Here is a 20801-nt window from a genome sequence, read left to right on the forward strand (position 1 = left end):
AAACCTCTCAGGCTGCTTCCCTCCTCACCCCACCACCCCCCCGCCCCCCGGACACCGCGAGGCAGCTCTGAAGGCTGCGCGCGCGAGGAACCGCCAGAACCGCGGGAAAGTGCTGGGCTGGGGATGCTGGGAGGACGGAGAGGGAGGTGGGGGGAAGGGAGGAGGGGTGAGGGGCGGTGGAAGGCGCGGCGGGGACCCGCACGCATGCGTGCTCCGCGCGCTCACAAAGCCAGCCAGGCCGTCTAGCAACCGGACTCCGAGCCAATGTCTCGCCCGAACAAGTGGCCTTGCCTGGAGTTCTAGTCCCACCAGCCGGTCTCGGCTCTTCCCTGTCCGTCCACGGTTCTTCCTTATCATTTCCGCTTCTCCCCTCCACTGGTTCCGATCTCGTCCATGGTGTGTGTCCTCAAGCGCTGAACCGGCTCCTAGAATGTGTACTCGTGGTTTCCGCCTGGGAACCAACCTCTGTCGCCTGTGGCCCACCCTCCCCGGGCTCGGGTGGCTGCCTGGGCTGGGGCTGCTCCCGGGGTTTAAGGCCGCCCGCTGCGCGGCTTTTTATCTTCCCGCGTTGGCTCAGGTCAACTTCTTCGAGGCAGACTGAGAGACTGCTACCTGCAAGGTGAGGACTAGAGGGGGGAAGTGAGATGTGAGGGGAGGCTTCGGGTTGCAGTATGGGGCACACCGGGGCCGACCAGTGCTGGGAGCTCTCAGACTCTGACCCAGAATGCCAAAGCCCCCTCTGAGGGTGTGTTTCAAGGTCTCAATGCTGAGCCTCGCACTTGGCGGATCCGGACCTCTCTTTTTCCCTGATCCTCTTTCCCTCCCTCTTGGCTCCTCCCCCTTCGTCTCTTTTCCTCTAACTCCCTCTCAGCTTCTCCTCCGCCCACCTCACAGCTCCTCTTTTTACGCTGTTGTCTCCGCTCCTTGTCCGCGGTCTCCGGCTTCTTCCTTTCCACTCCCTCTCGACTCCACCCCCTCGCTTCCCCTCTTCCCTCTAGGCTCCGCCCTCCCTCTCGGCCCCGGCCTCTTCCCTTATCTTGGTCCCTCTAGTTAGTTCCTGCTCCGGCTCTGTCCCGCCTACTCCCTCTCAGCCATTCCCCCTCCCCTTGGTTCCTACCTCTCCCCCTTCCAATTGGCTGCTCCTCCACCTCTCAACTCCTCCTCCATCATAACTCCTCCGCTCCCCCTCCCGCTCGAAGGTTCTTTCCTCCTACTCTGTGTCTTCTCCCTCTCTCCCACTTCCCCTCCCTACTGTCCCCCTTATACTGAATATAATCTGCCTTTCAAGATTCACACACTCACTAGGTCTTCCTTAGATATAGTCCCACCATGTTTCTGTCACCCCTCACTCCTGTGGTCACACACTTTTACCTCCTTAATTCTTGTTAATTCACGTTGGTTTCTCCTGGGCCCTCTCCTCAAACAGCAAGATAATATCGTTTACCTCTCAGACTTGTGAGAATAAAATGAGACAACGTATGAAAAGCACTGACAAAAACACCTGGCACCTGGTAAGCCTTAAATAAATGGTAACCATTATCATTATGAGTTTTCTCTAGCCAGAAATTTCCGGCACAATTCCTCTTCCGCACGTCCACCAAACCCCAATAATTTTTTGACTCCTTTCCTTGGCAGTCTTCTTTTTGTAACTGTAAACTCACTCTAAAATTTTTTTTTGGCAGGTAATCAATTCAAAAAGTATTAATGAATAGTAAGACTTATTTTCTGACCTGTTTGCCCAGTCGAGTGTGTGGGGTAATGTTCTCTTAGAAGGAACCACACAGGCATTACAGAGTTGAGAACAGTGCGAGGTGTGGTTTGACTATAGACTTAGCCAAGTTGAAAGCTGGGGTTTTTAGAGGCCAGTTCTAGGTGCAGCAAACTTGCTCTGAATCCTGGAGCTTGCCTTTTCCTGTGAGAAGTATTGATGGTGGTGTTTTGAGCCATGATCTTGTGAAACACGTGTAACTAAGAAATAGCATTTAAAAATTACTTTACACCTGCCTTTTCTCTGACTGGTAATACCTAGTGCTGGCTCTTTATTTCAGCAGGCTTCCTAGCAAAGAAATATAATCTTTAACGAATTTCTTTCTTTTCTTTCTTTCTTCCTTCCTTCGTTGGGTCTTTGTTGCTGCACGCTAACTTTCTGAGTTTTGTGCCCTATTTGAGAGATCTTTACCATACCAGCCAAGGTTATAAAGGTTATAAAATAATTCTCCTATGTTTTTTTTTTGTTTGTTTGTTTTTTTGCGGTACGTGGGCCTCTCACTGTTGTGGCCTCTCCCGCTGCGGAGCACAGGCTCCGGACATGCAGGCTCAGCGGCCATGGCTCACGGGTGCAGCCGCTCCGCGGCATGTGGGATCTTCCCAGACCGGGGCACGAACCCATGTCCCCTGCATCGGCAGGCGGACTCTCAACCACTGCACCACCAGGGAAGCCCTCCTATGGTTTCTTATATTACTTCTATGGTTTTAATTTTAACATTTAAATAAGATTAACATTTTCTGTTGTAATATATGAGAGGAGCCCTCTTAATTTTTTTTTCAGATTGGTGATCAGTTGTCTTAACACCATTTATTGATTAATCTATCTTTTTTCCACTTGATTTGAGAAACTATGAAGGTTCTTATAAATATAGTAAGCTCCAAATATGTATTTTATTTATTTTAAAATTTTATTTATTTATTTATACTTATTTTTGGCTGCATTGGGTCTTTGTTGCTGTGCGTGGGCTTTCTCTAGTTGTGGCGAGCAGGGGCTACTCTTTGTTGTGGTGCACGGACTTCTCATTGCAGTGGCTTCTCTTGTTGCAGAGCATGGGCTCTAGGCACGCGGGCTTCAGTAGTTGTGGCTCGCGGGCTCAGTAGTTGTGGCTCGCGGGCTCAGTAGTTGTGGCGCACGGGCTTAGTTGCTCCGTGGCACGTGGGATCTTCCCGGACCAGGGCTTGAACCCATGTCTCCTGCAGTGGCAGGCAGATTCTTAACCACTGTGCCACCAGGGAAGTCCTGCATTTTAAAATATAGTTGAAATCTTATGTACTTTGTCAGTTTGGGGACTCTAGATGAGAGCTATTATCTTTAATTATCTGCTGTCCTTTAGAAACCTTTGCCTATTCACCTTTATAAACTATAACTCATATATGTTGCCATTGCTAAATTTCTGATTAGATTTCACTAAGTGTAGGTACAGTTCTCTTGTTTACAGAGTTATAGTAAGGTTATTTACATGTGTTCCCAAGTGTGATAACTTTCCATGTCCTTGTCTTTAAAAAAGAAAAATCTAACCACATGGTATAGATGATAGCAGATGTTCAATCTTTTAAAAAGCAGCATATGAAATTTTGAAAAAGAATTACCCAGGTTCTGCTGTTTTAGTGATTTAAAAATTCCTGTCTGGTAAATTATCAAGAGCACAGCTGAGATCCAGGGAAGTAAGCAAAAGCGTCCTGTGAAGAGCCAGAAGAGATGTTATAATGTTCATGAACTAACTTCATGCTCTCAGAAAGTCTTTTTGACATAGGCTTTTTTTTTGGCCTTGCTGTGTGGCATATGGGACCTTAGTTCTCTGACCAGGGATGAAACCGAGGGCTCCAGCAGTGAGAGCACTGAGTCCTAACCACTGGACCGCCAGGGAATTCCCTCCATTTAAAGTTATTATAGGACTTCCCTGGTGTCGCAGTGGTTAAGAATCCTCCTGCCAATGCAGGGGATATGGGTTCGAGCCCTGGTCCGGGAAGATCCCACAGGCCGTGGAGCAACTAAGCCCGTGCGCCACAACTACTGAGCCTGTGCTCTAGAGCCCACGAGCCACAACTTCTGAGCCAACGTGCCACAACTACTGAAGCCCGCACGCCTAGAGCCCGTGCTTTGCAGCAAGAGAAGTCACTGCAATGGGAAGCCTGCGCACTGCAACGAAGAGTAGCCCCCGCTCGCTGCAACTGGAGAAAGCCCACGTGCAGCAACGAAGACCCAACGCAGCCAAAAATAAAACATAAATAAATAAATAATTTTTTTTAAGTTATAAAATATTGGTTATATTCCCTGTGCTGTATGATATATCCTTGCAGCTTATTTCTTTTATACACAGTAGTTTGTATCTGTTAATTCCCTACCCCTATCTTGCCCTTCCCCACATTCCTCTCCCCAGTGGTAACCACTAGTTTGTTCTCTATATCTGTGAGTCTGTTTCTGTTTTGTTATATTCATTCATCTTATTTTTTATTTTTTAATTAATTAATTTTTTTTCTTAGCGGTACGCGGGCCTCTCACTGTTGTGGCCTCTCCTGTTGAGGAGCACAGGCTCCGGACGTGCAGGCTCAGCGGCCATGGTTCACGGGTGCAGTCGCTCTGCGGCATGTGGGATCTTCCCGGCCCGGGGCACGAACCCGTGTCCCCTGTATCGGCAGGCGGACTCCCAACCACTGCGCCACCAGGGAAGCCCCATCTTATTTTTTAGATTCTACATATAAGTGATATCATACAGTATTTGTCTTTTTCTGTCTAACTTATTTTACGAAGCGTAATACCCTTCAGGTCCATCCATGGTGTTGCAAATGGCAAAATTTCATTCTTTTTTATGTCCTTTTTCACATAGTATTAACAAATCTGATCATTTATTACACACATTGAGGGCTTACCTTATAGCAGATTAGGGGGAAAAAAGAAAGGAGAAAAGGCATAATGACAGCTGACAGCCAAAATGAAAGAGAAACTCTTTACAAAAAGAAAAGAAACTCTTTACAAACAAGTTTATGTTCTTTGGTAGGGGTGGAGGAGTGTGGGTAGCAGGGGTGTAAATAGTTATCTCTTACCATTCAGTTTTGGGGCAAATAGCTGTTCTCATCTCATTTGATACTGGAGATGTCACAGAGTCAAAGCAGGTGCAATGATTGATGCTCAAAATGACCCTGAATCATCAAGGAAGGTTAAATTGTGATCGTAATGTTTTGTTTAAAATAGGAAAGAGTGAAGTGTATTTTAGAATAATTCTTATAAAAATGGTTACAATAATGCAAAAAAAGCACTTATGCAGGGAGCTTTAATTATTTCAAGTTCTTAACTTGAGTTCCATGGACTCTAGGGGCCCTATGAAGCCTCTTAAAGCTGAACAGGGAATTTGGTGAATATGTGTGCTTTTCTGGGGTGAGGAGCCATAGCTTTCATCCTATTCTCAAAGGGTTCTATAATTTAAAAAGGTTAAGAATGGCTGAGGTATCTGAAAAATTTATGTATTCAAAGACCCCGATGATGCCAGATAAATGAAATGTTATGAATTTATAGCTATACTGTTTTAAAAATTTATAACTGTACTGTGTTATAAATTTATAACACTGTGCTAAGTTATAAATTTATAACTATACAGTTATAAATTGATGGGAGCAATAGACCCAATTACCTTTCACTTACTTCATTATGTATTTTGTAAGTGCTACCTTATATTACTTTGTATTAGTAATGATTTTTTTTCCCCTTCTTGTAGTCATCAGTAGCACTATTTGTAAATAGATTGGACTCAGTGGAATCTGTGCTACCTTATAATACGTAAGTTGTAAGTATTATAATTATATCCAATATAATTGATATAATTGTGATTAATTTATATCATAATTATGATATAATTGTGTTAAAATGTGCCTTAAGTTTTTTTGGTTTTTTTGTTTTTTCTGTGGTACGCGGGCCTCTCACTGCTGTGGCCTCTCTCACTGCGGAGCACAGGTTCTGGACGCGCAGGCTCAGCGGCCATGGCTCACTGGCCCAGCCGCTCCGTGGCATGTGGGATCTTCCCGGACCGGGGCACGAACCCGTGTCCCCTACATCGGCAGGCAGACTCTCAACCACTGCGCCACCAGGGAAGCCCGCCTTAAGTTTTTAAAGTTAGTGAACGAAAGCCCTGAATATATTAAGAAATGTAGTGGTAATTTTATAATAAACGTAACAGAAAAAATGATTAGAATAGAGAGTTTTCAAGGTGAGACAAGTGCTTAAAAAACTAGGAAGTTGCCATACTCGATTTTTCTTTCTAAGAAAGGAAAATTATAAATTTACTACACTTTGAACTTGAAAAAATATCTTTGCAGAGTTGTATCTTATTTCTAAAATATCAAGTACTAAGGTAGGTTTCTACTAAGGTTTTTTTTTTTTTTTTTTTTTTTTTGCGTTACGCGGGCCTCTCACTGTTGTGGCCTCTCCCGTGGCGGAGCACAGGCTCCGGACGCGCAGGCTCAGCGGCCATGGCTCACGGGCCCAGCCGCTCCGCGGCACATGGGATCTTCCCAGACCGGGGCACGAACCCGCGTCCCCTGCATCGGCAGGCGGACTCTCAACCACTGCGCCACCAGGGAAGCCCTCTACTAAGGTTTTTAATGGATGAAGGTGCTCAGTTTAGTAGTGAGTAGTTATTATAAGATTCAGTGTGATCATTCATTTGAGAATAGCAACAAATGATGTACTTCTTAAAAAAATGATTGTAGTTCCCTTTGGTATTACTTTATTTCTACTAATTAAGCAGAAATAAAATCAGGTCTGATTTTTATTAAAATACCAGGTGTAAATGTAGGGTGTTAGTATGAGAATTTAAAACATTACAGAGGCCTACCATTTATTTTATCTTCGACCTAAGCCATTTTACATTCAAATTTACTTAAAGGTAATTGTAATTCTTTTCACCTAGTAACTATTTGATTTGTGAGTATGTGGGAATGTTTGGGGGTGTTTGTTTTTTAATTCCCCTTTGATCAGAATTGATAATTACAGTTTCTAAATGTCCCAGGTTAGAATCAGTACAGACTTTAAGCCGTTGTTTCCTTATTCGTGCTTATATGTAATTTGAAGTTTAATCCTAAAAAGTGTTGTTTTCTTTTTGATTGTGATTACCTGCATTACGAAAGTCAAGAGCAGTACCATGAGCATTTAAAATAATGAATTCATAATTATCAGAGGTTAAATAGTTTAAAGAGGAACATATAATGAGGTCTATAAATCATAAATAGAAAGATTCTGGGTCATATTTTTAGAAGAATCTACCATTAAAAGTGGAGAGGCTAGATATTATAAGGACTGATTTCTTTGCTGATTTTTTTTTTACCTTACTTGAACCTCTTTTTTTTTTTTGACTTCTGTCAAGACTCCGGAAAGAAAAGCCCTTCTGAAAATCTTGGACAAGTACTATTTGGAGAATGAATAACATCATCTCCTTATGAGATTATTCAGTTGATCTTATTTTAAATCTTATTTTAAAATGAATCTTCTCAAAACTGACTACATATACAGCCATCCCTCGGTATCCATGGGGGATTGGTTCCAGGACTCACTGCAGATACCAAAATCCACATATGCTCAAGCCCATAGTCAGCCCTCCACATAGGCAGGTTCCACATCTGCAGATTCAACCAACCACGGATCGTGTATTAAATTTTACATTTGCCATCCACGGTTGGTTGAATCTGTGGATGTGGAACCCATGGAATCAGAGTGCCCACTGTATGTTTATTGAAAAAATCTGCATGTATCTGAACCCGGGTAGTTCAAACTTGTGTTGTTCAAGGGTCAACCATAATTGCACCAGAGTCTTTGCTTTAAAAGGAGGTAAAGAAAGAGGAAAGGAGGTAGAATCCGGCGTTGCCAGAAGAATACATTAATACAGTTGGCCCTCCAAATCCAAGGGTTCCGCAGCTGAAGATTCAACCAACCTGGAATCGAAAATATTCGGGGAAATAAATTCCAGAAAGTTCCCAAAAGCAAAACTAGAATTTACATAGCACTTACATTGTGTATTAAGTATTATAAGTAATGTAGAGATGGTATGAAGTACAGCTGACCCTTGAACAACACAGGTTTGAACTGCGTGGGTCTACTTATACCCCGATTTTTTTCAATATATGATCTGTCGTTGGCTGAATCCCTGCATGTGGAACCCGATTCAGAGGAACCATCTATGTAGAGGGCCAACTATAAGTTACAGGTAGATTTTCAACATCAGGGAGGGTTGGCCCCCTAACCTCTGCATTGTTCAAGGGTCAACTGTATAGGGGAGGATGTGTGTAGGTTACATGCATAATATACTCCACCATTTTATATGAGGGACTTGAGCAATGGTGGATTTTGGTATCTGTGGATTTTGATATCCTTGGGAGTTCTAGAACCAATCCTCCACTGATACTGAGGGATGACACTATATGCTCTTTAAGCTATCTGCAGTAGTTGGTGGTTCCACACAAAGGTTTTACCTTTCAAGTTTTATTTTTGCTTCATAAAAAAAGTTTAATTTTTTGTTCTTGCATATTTTGGGTAGGATGATATAAGTAGATGTAATTGGACTCTCAGTGTCTATTGATATTGCCCTTGATACCTTAATAGGTATGGGGATAGAGTAAGGATGTTTTCAAGAGCAGCCACGGTTATGGAGGCACTAACTTTTTTCTTCTTTTTTCTCAACTTCATTGAAGTATAACTGAAGTACAATAAACTACACGTATTGAAAGTGTATAATTTGATCAATTTTAATATATGTGAAACCATCAGACGTTAGCTTGTTTTACAACTTTTTATTTTGAAATAATTACAGATTCACAGGAAGCTACAAAAAAATGAGCAGGTAGGTCTTGTGTACCCTTTACCCAGGTTTGCCCAATGGTAACATCTTGCATGATTATAGTACAATAGCAAAACCAGGGAATTGACGTTGGACAATGCACAGACCTTTTTCAGATTTCACTAGTTTTACATGCGCTCTTGTGTGTGTGTGTGTGTGTGTGTATGTGTGTGTGAGATGCAGATTTGTGTACACACCAGCACAGTCAATACACAGCATAGTTCCATCAGCACAAGGCTCCCTCATGCTGCCCATTTTCTCTTCTTTTTCTATTTAGTTTTCAAAATTCTTTGTATATTCTATCAATAGTTATGATTCCTTTATTGCAACAGTAGTTTGCAAATAGTTTCTCCCAGTCTGTGACTTGTGTTTTCGTCTTCTTTATAGGGTCTTTCACAAAGCAAATGTTTTAAATTTTATGTGGTCCAGTAATCAAGTTTTCCTTTTATGCATCATGGTTCTGGTGTCAAGTCTAAGAAGACTTTGCATAGCCTTAGGTCCTGAAGACTTTCTTCTAAAAGTTTTATAATTTGACTTTATTTAAGTCTGATCCATTTTGAGTTATTTTTTGTATTAAGGTGTGAGGTCTGGGTTGAAATTCTCTCTTTTTTTTGCCTGTAGATGTGCAATTGCTTCAGTACCATTTGCTGGAAAGACCTTTTCAGCAATTTCAGTTCTTCCTCCACTTACTTGCTTTTAAATCTTCGTGAAAAAATCACTTGGGCCTAGTTGTGTAGGTCTATTTCTGGGTTCTCTATTGATGTGTTCCATTGGTCTGTGTGTCAGGCATTCGCTTTTCGATGATTAAAGTTGCACACAGTTCCCCTGTGGAGTACCATTATCCTAAGAGAAAAGTGCGCCTTTTCAAGAAATGCTATCCTTTGGACGGAAGAAACATGACAGTTTAGTTCAGTTGCGAATAAGGAATTTTAGGGTTAATATTTGTATGATTTCAGGATATGAAGTGTTAAATTTTCATTGTTTATTCTTATTGTTTTCTGATGAACCACACTGGCACTTCATCTTGATAATCTCCTGTAGCTAGACTTTGTAAACAAGAGGTTTCATATTAAGAGTATCAAATATTTTATTATCACTTTTTTTGCTAACAGTTTTATTGAGAGATCATTCACATACCAAATAATTCAACAATTCATAAGTGTCCAATTCTATGCTTTTTAGTATACTCATGGAGTTGTGTAACCAGCACTATAACCAATTTTATTATCAGTTTTAAGTGAAGTGTTGTAGATCAGGGTAGTTTTTAGAAAGCTACAGTGGATTTTATTTATTTATTTATTGGCTGCACTGTGAGGCTTGCGGGGTCTTAGTTCCCCAACCAGGGATGGAACCTGCATCCCCTGCAGTGGAAGCATGAAGTACTGACCACTGGACTGCCAGGGAATTCCTGCTACAATGGATTTTATACCCCACCTTTACTGAGGAAGGCAAATTCTTCTGTTTAGTGGTGAAAGCAGTGTGTGTGTGTGTGTGTGTGTGTGTGTGTGTGTGTGTGTCTACTGTAATCATTTTAGGTATGAACTGAAATGTAGAGGAGATAGTGCTGAGAATGATGGCATACTGAAGTCTCTGAAGAAAAGTTTTATTTGTAAGATAAAGTGCTTGTTTTGTGACAGTTGATTTATACCATTTAGTCAAATCTCTTAATATTTTTAATTTTCTTTCTTAATAGTTTTAACAAGACAGAAACGTGTAAAAGTTTGTGTAAAATCTTATGATACAGCAAATGAAAATCAAAAGAAAAAGCTGTCCACCTTTGTCTCTTGTAATAGTCTTTATTTTAAAGTCTTTTTATTTTCTTTTTTTCTGCGGTACGTGGGCCTCTCACTGTCGTGGCCTCTCCCGTTGTGGAGCACAGGCTCCGGACGCGCAGGCTCAGTGGCCACGGCTCATGGGCCTAGCCACTCCGCGGCATGTGGGATCTTCCTGGACCGGGGCACGAACCCGTGTCCCCTGCATCGGCAGGCGGACTCTCAACAACTGTGCCACCAGGGAAGCCCTAAAGTCTATTTTGTCTGATATGAGAATCGCTACTCCAGCTTTCTTTTGATTTCCATTTGCATGGAATGACTTTTTCCATCCCCTCACTTTTAGTCTGTATGTGTTCCTAGGTCTGAAGTGGGTCTCTTGTAGACAGCATATATACGGGTCTTGTTTTTGTATCTATTCAGCCAATCTATGTCTTTTGGTTGGAGCATTTAATCCATTTACATTTAAGGTAATTATCGATGTGTATGTTCCTATTACCATCTTCTTAATTGTTTTGGGTTTGTTATTGTAAGTCTTCTCCTTCTCTTGTGTTTCCTGCCTAGAGAAGTTCCTTTAGCATTTGTTGTAAAGCTGGTTTGGTGGTGCTGAATTCTCTTAGCTTTTGCTTGTCTATAAAGGTTTTAATTTCTCCGTTGAATCTGAATGAGATCTTTGCTAGGTAGAGTAATCTTGGTTGTAGGTTCTTCCCTTTCATCACTTTAAATATGTCCTGCCACCCCCTTCTGGCTTACAGGGTTTCTGCTGAAATATCAGCTGTTAACCTTATGGGGATTCCCTCGTATATTATATGTTGTTTTTCCCTTGCTGCTTTTAATATGTTTTCTTTGTATTTAATTTTTGACAGTTTGATTAATATGTGTCTTGGCATGTTTCTCCTTGGATTTATCCTGTATGGGACTCTCTGTGCTTCCTGGACTTGATTAACTATTTCCTTTCCCATATTAGGGAAGTTTTCAACTATAATCTCTTCAAATATTTTCTCAGTCCCTTTCTTTATCTCTTCTTTGTCTGGGACGCCTATAATTCGAATGTTGGTACATTTAATGTTGTCCCAGAGGTCTCTGAGACTGTCCTCAATTTTTTTCATTCTTTTTTCTTTATTCTGCTCTGCAGTAGTTATTTCCACTATTTTATATTCCAGGTCACTTATGCATTCTTCTGCCTCAGTTATTCTGCTATTGATTCCTTCTAGAGAATTTTTAATTTCATTTATTGTGTTGTTCATCATTGTTTGTTTGCTCTATTGATTCCTTCTAGAGAATTTTTGATTCCTTCTAGAGAATTTTTAATTTCATTTATTGTGTTGTTCATCATTGTTTGTTTGCTCTTTAGTTCTTCTAGGTCCTTGTTAAAAGTTTCCTGCATTTTCTCCATTCTATTTCCAAGATTTTGGATCATCTTTACTATCATTACTCTGAATTCTTTTTCAGGTTGTCTGCTATTTCCTCTTCATTTGTTTGGTCTCGTGGGTTTTTACCTTACTTGTTCATCTGCTGTGTGTTTCTCTGTCTTCTCATTTTTCTTAACTCACTGTGATTGGGGTCTCCTTTTCGCAGGCTGCAGATTCATAGTTCCTGTTGTTTTGGCTGTCTGCCCCCAGTGGCTAAGGTTGGTTAGGTGGGTTGTGTAGGCTTCCTGGTGGAGGGGACTGGTGCCTGTGTTCTGGAGGATGAGGCTGGATATTGTCTTTCTGGTGGGCAGGACCGCATCCGGTGGTGTGTTTTGGGGTGTCTGTGACCTAATTATGATTTTAGGCAGCCTCTCTGCTAATGGGTGGGGTTGTGTTCCTGTCTTGCTAGTTGTTTGGCATAGGGTGTCCAGCACTGTAGCTGGTTTTTGAGTGGAGCTGGGAAGATGATTTGCTTTAATCATCAAAAAGCGAATGCCTGACACACAGACACAGATGATACAAATAGATGGAGAGATATACCGTTCTTGGATTGGAAGAATCAACATTGTGAAAATGACTCTATTACCCAAAGCAGTCTACAGATTCAATAAAATCCTTATCAAACTACCACTGGCATTTTTCATAGAACTAGAACAAAAAATTGCACAATTTGTATGGAAACACAAAAGACCCTGAATAGCCAAAGCAATCTTGAGAAAGAAAAATGGAGCTGGAGGATTCAGGCTCCCTGGCTTCAGACTATACTACAAAGCTACAGTAATCAAGACAGTATGGTACTGGCACAGGACCAGAAATATAGATAAATGGAACAGGATAGAAAGCCCAGAGATAAACACATGCACATATGGTCACCTTATCTTTGATAAAGGAGGCAAGAATGTACAATGGAGAAAAGACAGCCTCTTCAATAAGTGGTGCTGGGAAAATTGGACAGCTACATGTAAAAGAATGAAATTAGAACACTCCCTAACGCCATGCACAAAAATAAACTCCAAATGGATTAAAGACCTAAATGTAAGGCCAGACACTATCAAACTCTTAGAGGAAAACATAGGCAGAACACTCTATGACATAAATCACAGCAAGATCCTTTTTTACCCACTTCTTAGAGAAACGGAGATAAAAGCAAAAATAAACAAATGAGACCTAATGACACTTAAAAGCTTTTGCACAGCCAAGGAAACCATAAAGAAGATGAAAACACAACTCTTGAAATGGGAGAAAATATTTGCAAATGAAGCAACTGACAAAGGACTAATCTCCAAAATTTACAAGCAGCTCATGCAGCTCAATATCAAAAAACCAAACAACCCAATCCAAAAATGGGCAGAAGACCTAAATAGACATTTCTCCAAAGAAGATATACAGATAGCCAACAAATACATGAAAGAATGCTCAACATCACTAATCATTAGAGAAATGCAAATCAAAAGTACAATGAGGTATCACCTCACACCAGTCAGAATGTCCATCATCAAAAAATTTATAAACAATAAACGCTGGAGACGGTGTGGAGACAAGGGAACCCTCCTGCACTGTTGGTGGGAATGTAAATTGATACAGCCACTATGGAGAACAGTATGGAGGTTCCTTAAAAAACTAAAAATAGAACTACCATACGACCCAGCAGTCTCACTCCTGCACATATACCCTGAGAAAACCATAATTCAAAAAGAGTCATGGTGCTTCCCTGGTGGTGCAGTGGTTGAGAGTCTGCCTGCTGATGCAGGGGACTTGGGTTCGTGCCCCGGGAAGATCCCACATGCCATGGAGTGGCTGGGCCCGTGAGCCATGGCCGCTGAACCTGTGTGTCCGGAGCCTGTGCCCTGCAACAGGAGAGGCCACAACAGTGAGAGGCCCGCGTACCACAAAAAAAAAAAAAAAAAGAAAAGAGTCATGGACCACAATGTTCATTGCAGCTCTATTTACAATAGCCAGGGCATGGAAGCAGCCTAAGTGTCCATTGGCAGATGAATGGATAAAGAAGATGTGGCCCATATATATAACGGAATATTACTCAGCCATAAAAAGAAATGAAACTGAGTCATTTATAGTGAGGTGGGTGGACCTAGAGTCTGTCATACAGAGTGAAGTAAGTTAGAAAGAGAAACACAAATACTGTATGCTAACACATATATATGGAATCTAAGAAAAAAATGATCATGAGGAACCTAGTGGCAGGACGGGAATAAAGATGCAGACCTACTAGAGAATGGACTTGAGGTCATGGGGAGGGGGAAGGGTAAGCTTGACAAAGACAGAGTGGCATGGACATATATACCCTACCAAATGTATAACCGATAGCTAGTGGGAAGCAGCCGCATAGCACAGGGAGATAAGGCCGGTGCTTAGTGACCACCAAGAGGGGTGGGATAGGGAGGGTGGGAGGGAGGGAGACGCAAGAGGGAAGAGATATGGGGATATATGTATATGTATAGCTGATTCACTTTGTTATAAAGCAGAAACTAACTCACCATTGTAAAGCAATTATACTCCAATAAACGTGTTTAAAAAAAGCAACAAAAGAAAAAGGTGGATTTCTTTTTTTTTAAATAAATTTATTTATTTATTTTTGACTGCGTTGGGTCTTTGTTGCTGTGCGCGGGCTTTCTCTAGTTGCGGCGAGGGGCTACTGTTCGTTGCAGTGTGCAGGCTTTTCATTGCTGTGGCTTCTCTTGTTGTGGAGCATAGCCTCTAGGCGTGCAGGCTAAAGTAGTTGTGGCTCGAGGGCTGTAGAGCGCAGGCTTAGTAGGTGTGGCTCAAGGGCTTAGTTGCTCCGCAACATGTGGGATCTTCCCGGACCAGGGCTTGAACCTGTGTCCCCTGCATTGGCAGGTGGGTTGTTAACCACTGCACCGCCAGGGAAGCCCAAAAACTGGATTTCTTGAAGAGAGGAATATAACTGAATTATCAACACCACTGTTGTGTTTGGCATCTGAAATCACATGACTTAATTTTTCACTTCCTTTCAGAAGTAGTTTTAATAACTATTTAATACCTACTGAAATTGTATACTATTTTTTGTGACTTGAGTTTGATTAAAAATCTGAACTTAAGGGCTTCCCTGGTGGCGCAGTGGTTGAGAGTCCGCCTGCCGATGCAGGGGACATGGGTTCGTGCCCCGGTCTGGGAGGATCCCGCATGCCACGGAGCGGCTGGGCCCGTGAGCCATGGCCGCTGGGCCTGCGCGTCCGGAGCCTGTGCTCCGCAATGGGAGAGGCCACAACAGTGAGAGGCCCGCATACCGCAAAAAAAAAAAAAAAAAAAATTGTTAAAAAAAAAAATCTGAACTTAAATGTATGTGAGATGATGTTAGTATTGCTTGATTTTAAATGCTTTTTAAATCTTTTCCTTAAAAAATATTTATATTTAGGATTATTGATAACATGCCAGTGATATGGTGTCATTATATGGAAGATGGAAAAAAGTACTGCACACCAGGATTTCCAATAGGATGTTTTATTACCCAACATGGCATATTGAAAGATGCTTGCATTATCCATGTAAGTATTGAGAACTTACTATAGAAATATAAGAATGTTGCTTCATTTACAATTTGCTTTCTATTATAGTCACTTAACAAACATGAATGGGACACCTACCATCTTCTCGGTTTTGGGCTAGGTGTTGGGGATACAAAGACAAGTGGTCCCTGCCCTCTAGAAGTTCACAGTCCTATGTAGGGAGATAGACTTGTAAGCAAATCGCTGTGATAAAATGTTATGTGCTAGGAGACTAAGGGGCAGTGAGGATATAATGGAGGGAATGAAAAAGTATTTGTCAGATGAATGCGTGGGTGAGCATTTCTAGTAGGGAAATCAGTGTGGTCCAAAGCTTGGAAGTCTGAAACAGCATACTGTGACTGGGGGACTGTGAATAGTCGAGTGTGTTTGTAAGATTTGTGGTTTGGGGGGTGCAGGTAGAGATGAAGCGCAGAAGGGGGGTGGGGGAATTCCCTGGCGTTCCAGTGATTAGTAGTCCATGGTTCCACTGCAGGGGGCCCGGGTTCAATTCCTGGTTGGGGAACTACGATCCTGCATGTTGAGCCGCAGGGCCAGAAAAAAAGCGGGGGGCGGGTAGGCAGAAGCCAGATCATGGCAGGAGGTCCTGTATGCAATGGTAAGGAAAATAGCATTGAATGCCTGTTATGAGCCAGAAGCAATGTTATATCACTCTATATACAGTGACTAATTTAACCCTTAGAATAGCCCTGTTGCTAGAATCTACTACTGCTGTTTTACAGATGATGAAATTCAATCTCAGAGACGGTAAGGGACATGACTAGGGTCATACCGCTAGTAAGTGGCAGACATAGGACTCCAGCTCAGATCTTTTTTATTTTATTTATTTATTTTTATTGGGGTATAGTTGCTTTACAATGTTGTGTTAGTTTCTGCTGTACAGCGAAGTGAATCAGCTATATGTATACATGTATCCCTTTTTTTGGATTTCCTTCCCATTTAGGTTACCACAGAGCACTGAGTAGAGTTCCTTATGCTATACAGTAGGTTCTCATTAGATATCTATTTTATACACAGTATCAATAGTGTATATATGTCAATCCCCGTCTCCCAATTCATTCCACTGCCCCCTTTCCCCCTTGGTATCCATACGTTTGTTTGTTCTCTATGTCTGTGTCTTTATTTCTGCTTTACAAATAGGTTCATCTGTACCATTTTTCTCGATTCCACATATATGCGTTAATATACGATATTTGTTTTTCTCTTTCTGACTTACTTCACTCTGTATGACACTCTCTAGGTCCATCTACCTTGCTAGAAATAACTCAATTTCATTTCTTTTTTATGGCTGAGTAATATTCCATTGTATATATGTACCACATTTTCTTTATCCATTCATCTGTCAGTGGACATTTAGGTTGCTTCCATGTCCTGTCTATTGTAAATAGTGCTGCAGTGAACATTGGGGTGCATGTGTCTTTTTGAATACACCCAGTAGTGGGATTGCTGGGTCATATGGTAGTTCTATTTTTAGTTCTTTAAGGAACCTCTATACAGTTTTCCATAGTATAGTGGCTGTATCAATTTACATTCCTACCAACTGTGCAAGAGGGTCCCCTTTTCTCCACACCCTCTCCAGCATTTATTGTTTGTAGATTTTTTTGATGGTGGCCATTCTCACCAGTGTGAGGTGATACCTCATTGTAGTTTTGATTTGCATCTCTCTGATAATTAGTGATGTTGAGCATCTTTTACTGTGCATCTTGGCCATCTGTATGTCTTCTTTGGAGAAATGTCTATTTAGGTCTTCTGCCCATTTGTGGATTGAGTTGTTTGTTTTTTTGATATTGAGCTGTTTATATATTTTGGAGATTAATCCTTTGTCAGTTGCTTCATTTGCAAATATTTTCTCCCATTCTGAGGGTTGTCTTTTCGTGTTGTTTATGGTTTCCTTTGCTATGCAAAAGCTTTTAAGTTTAATTAGGTCCCATTTGTTTATTTTTGTTTTTATTCTCATTACTATAGGAGGTGGGTCAGAAAAGATCTTGCTGTGATTTATGTCAGAGTGTTCTTCCTATGTTTTCCTCTAAGAGTTTTATAGTGTCCGGTCTTACATTTAGGTCTTTTTTTTTTTAAACATTTAATTAATTAATTAATTTTATTTTTTTGGCTGTGCCGTGTGTTAGTTGTGGCATGCGGGTTCTTCATTGTGGGCATGTGGGATCTTTCATTGTGGTGTGCAGGCTTCTCTCTAGTTGTGGCGTGTGGGTTTTCTCTTCTTTAGCTGTGGTGCACGGGCTCCAGGGCACATGGGCTCTGTAGTTTGTGGCACGCGGGCTCCCTAGTTGAGGTGCATGAGCTCAGTAGTTGTGGCCCGAGGGCTTAGTTTCCCTGCGGCATGTGGGATCTTAGTTCCCCGACCAGGGATCAAACCCATGTTCCCTGCATTGTGAGGCAGATTCTTTACCACTGGACCACCAGGGGAGTCCCTACATTTAGGCCTGTAATCCATTCTGAGTTTGTTTTCGTGTATGGTGTTAGGGAGTGTTCTAATGTTATTCGTTTACATGTAGCTGTCCAGTTTTCCCAGTGCTACTTATTGAAGAGACTATCTTTTCTCCATTGTATATTCTTGCCTTCTTTGTCATAGATTAGGTGACCATAGGTGTGTGGGTTTATCTCTGGGCTTTCTATCCTGTTCCATTGATCTATATTTCTGTTTTTGTGCCAGTACCATACTGTCTTGATTACTGTAGCTTTGTAGTATAGTCTGAAGTCAGGGAGCCTGATTCCTCCAGCTCCATTTTTCTTTCTCAAGATTACTTTGGCTGTTTGGGGTCTTTTGTGTTTCCATACAAATTATAAAATTTTTTGTTCTAATTCTGTGAAAATTGCCATTGGTAGTTTGATAGGGATTGCATTGAATCTGTAGATTGCTTTGGGTAGTAGAGTCATTTTCACAATATTGATTCTTCCAATCCAAGAATGGTATATCTCCCCATCTGTTTGTGTTCTGTTTGATTTCTTTCATTAGTATCTTATAGTTTTTGTTCTAATTCTCTGAAAATTGCCATTGGTAGTTTGATAGGGATTGCATTGAATCTGTAGATTGCTTTGGGTATTATAGTCATTTTCACAATATTGATTCTTCCAATCCAGGAAAGGTATATCTCCCCATCTGTTTGTGTTGTCTTTGATTTCTTTCATTAGTATCTCATAGTTTTCTGCATACAGGTCTTTTGTCTCCTTAGGTAGGTTTGTTCCTAGGTATTTTATTCTTTTTGTTGCAATGGTAACTCAGATCTTTTTGTCTTGGAAGTCCCAATCACACTGTTTTTGAAATCTGTCTTGTGGTTTTCAAACTGTTTTCTACTGGGCCCTAGGGTAATAGAAGTGTCTTGGGGCTGCCATGGAGGCTGAATTGGCATGGAAGGGCTCAACCAGGGAAGCATTGCTTATAATCTGTGTTACATGTGGAGACTTGACGTGGTTCAGCAATGGGGATGAAGGGGGAGGCTCGATGTGGATCAGCAGTGGGGATGAAGGGGAAGGGAGAGAGAGGAGCAGAGTATGCCTGCCAGGTTTCTGTTTTGGTGTCTAATTGGTGGTGCCCTTAATTGTTTCTTTCCAGAGAAAAGGGCAGTGCTTCTTGAATTTCAGTCATTCATGCACCACCTTGTTGATTTTTGCCACATCTGAGGCACCTGTTTTATTATTTATCCGCCATTTTTTTTTTTGGCTGCACTGCACGGCTTGTGGGATCTCAGTTCCCTGACCAGGGATTGAACCCGGGCCCTCGGCAGTGAAAGAACAGAGTCCTAACCACTGGACTGCCAAGGAATTCCCTGGAATTGTTCTTTGGAACCATTTAAAGACCACATCTTTGAAGGTCTGGGAAGAATAAATGGACCAATAGGTTGAAAGAGCCCCAGTTGGCCAGAGTAGCAGTAACTTTTATCAACATTTGTGGGTTGCCACCCTAAGATTACCAAGGTTAAGTGAAACCAGCAGTTGTCTTTTGTCATCACTTTTATATATAGAGGAACGCTTTCTTGAGAATTTTCTCATTCATTTTTATTTAAGGATTTTTTTTTTTTGGCCACACTGCACCGCATGTGGGATGTCAGTTCCCCAACCAGGGATTGAACCCATGCCCACTGCGGTGGAAGCATGGAGTCCTAACCACTGGACCACCAGGGAAGTCCCTAAGGATATTTATTTTGGATAGATGTTGATGTCCTTCTCCTTCCCCCCTTTACAGGCAGACTTCCTTCCATTGCAAACTTAAAGCTGTAGGGAAGTTTCAGAAAAGTTGTTTATAGTGTTATAGTGTGATTCATCTTTTTTGCAGGACTAATTATATCAGCTATTCTCAAAGTGAGGTCTGGGACTCTCTGAGAACTTTTCAGGGAGTCTGCCAGGTGAAAACTATTTCCATAATAATATTAAGATGTGTTTTGCCTTCTTTACTCTCACTCGTTCATGAGTGTACAGTGGAATTTTCCAGAAGCTATGTGAAGTGTGATGATGTCATCACTCTAAAGGCTAATGGAATGTGTGCTTCTGTACACTTGTGTTTTAAAATTTTCGCATTTTAAGTTCTAATTTGATCACTGTGGGTAGATATAACCCTCATAAACAAAAACTCTTTAGGGTTTTTCATAATTTTTAAGAGTAGGAGTCCTGAGACTAAAAAAGTTTGAGAACTGCTGAATTAGGTATTTAGAATCAAAGTGGCAAATATGGTTGTCTTATCAATAAAAAGTTTAAAATTCATTAAGTACACTAGCATTGTACGAACACCACCACGATGATTACAAAAGTAATACCTGTTTGGGGACTTCCCTGGTGGTCCACTGGTTGGGGCTCTGAGCTTCCACTGCAGGGGGCCCAGGTTCCATCCCTGGCTGGGGAACTAGGATCCCTGCATGCCGTGCACTGTGGCCAAAAAAAAGGGGGAAAAAAGTAATACATGTTTGTAAAACCCTCATACAACACAGAGGTATAAAGAGTATGAAGTGCAGTCTTCATATAATCCTCTTCAATTTTAATAGATTCTTTTTATGTATATGTAATTTCTTAATCTAAGTGAGATTGTAATATATATATGTTTGTAATCTGCTCCTTTGTCTTTACTTACAAGTTTATAATGGACTTCTTTCCATGTTCATTTTGTATATTATGTATATATACACACACATATATATGGAGAGAGGCAATACAAGAACAAGAAAATGATTATACTTTTTAATAGTTTCATACTATTCCATTGTATGGATGGATTGTAATTTTTTATCCATTCCATCATGATTAGCTGTTTTCAATTTTTGTTATTAATGGTGCTGCAGTGAACATTCTTTTACCTCTCTGAGTCTCATCTGTAAAATGGGAATAAGGGTAGTATATATCACATAGGATTGTTGTGAGGATAAATAGGATAAGACTTGTAAAGTTCTTGGAGCAGTGTCTGACACATAGTAGGCACTCAGTAAATGATAGTTATTATTGTGCAAACCTCTGTGTACTCTTTTCTAATTATGACCTTAG

The 20801-nt window shown here is 41.2% G+C and overlaps 1 pseudogene; it reads left to right on the forward strand.

Moving 5' to 3' along the window:
• Positions 1-430: 430 nt before the first annotated feature.
• Positions 431-20801, forward strand: part of LOC136142270 (transmembrane 9 superfamily member 2-like) — an 87055-nt pseudogene continuing 66684 nt past the window's right edge.

The sequence above is a fragment of the Phocoena phocoena genome, chromosome X (assembly GCF_963924675.1).
Source record: "Phocoena phocoena chromosome X, mPhoPho1.1, whole genome shotgun sequence".
NCBI lineage: Eukaryota > Metazoa > Chordata > Mammalia > Artiodactyla > Phocoenidae > Phocoena > Phocoena phocoena.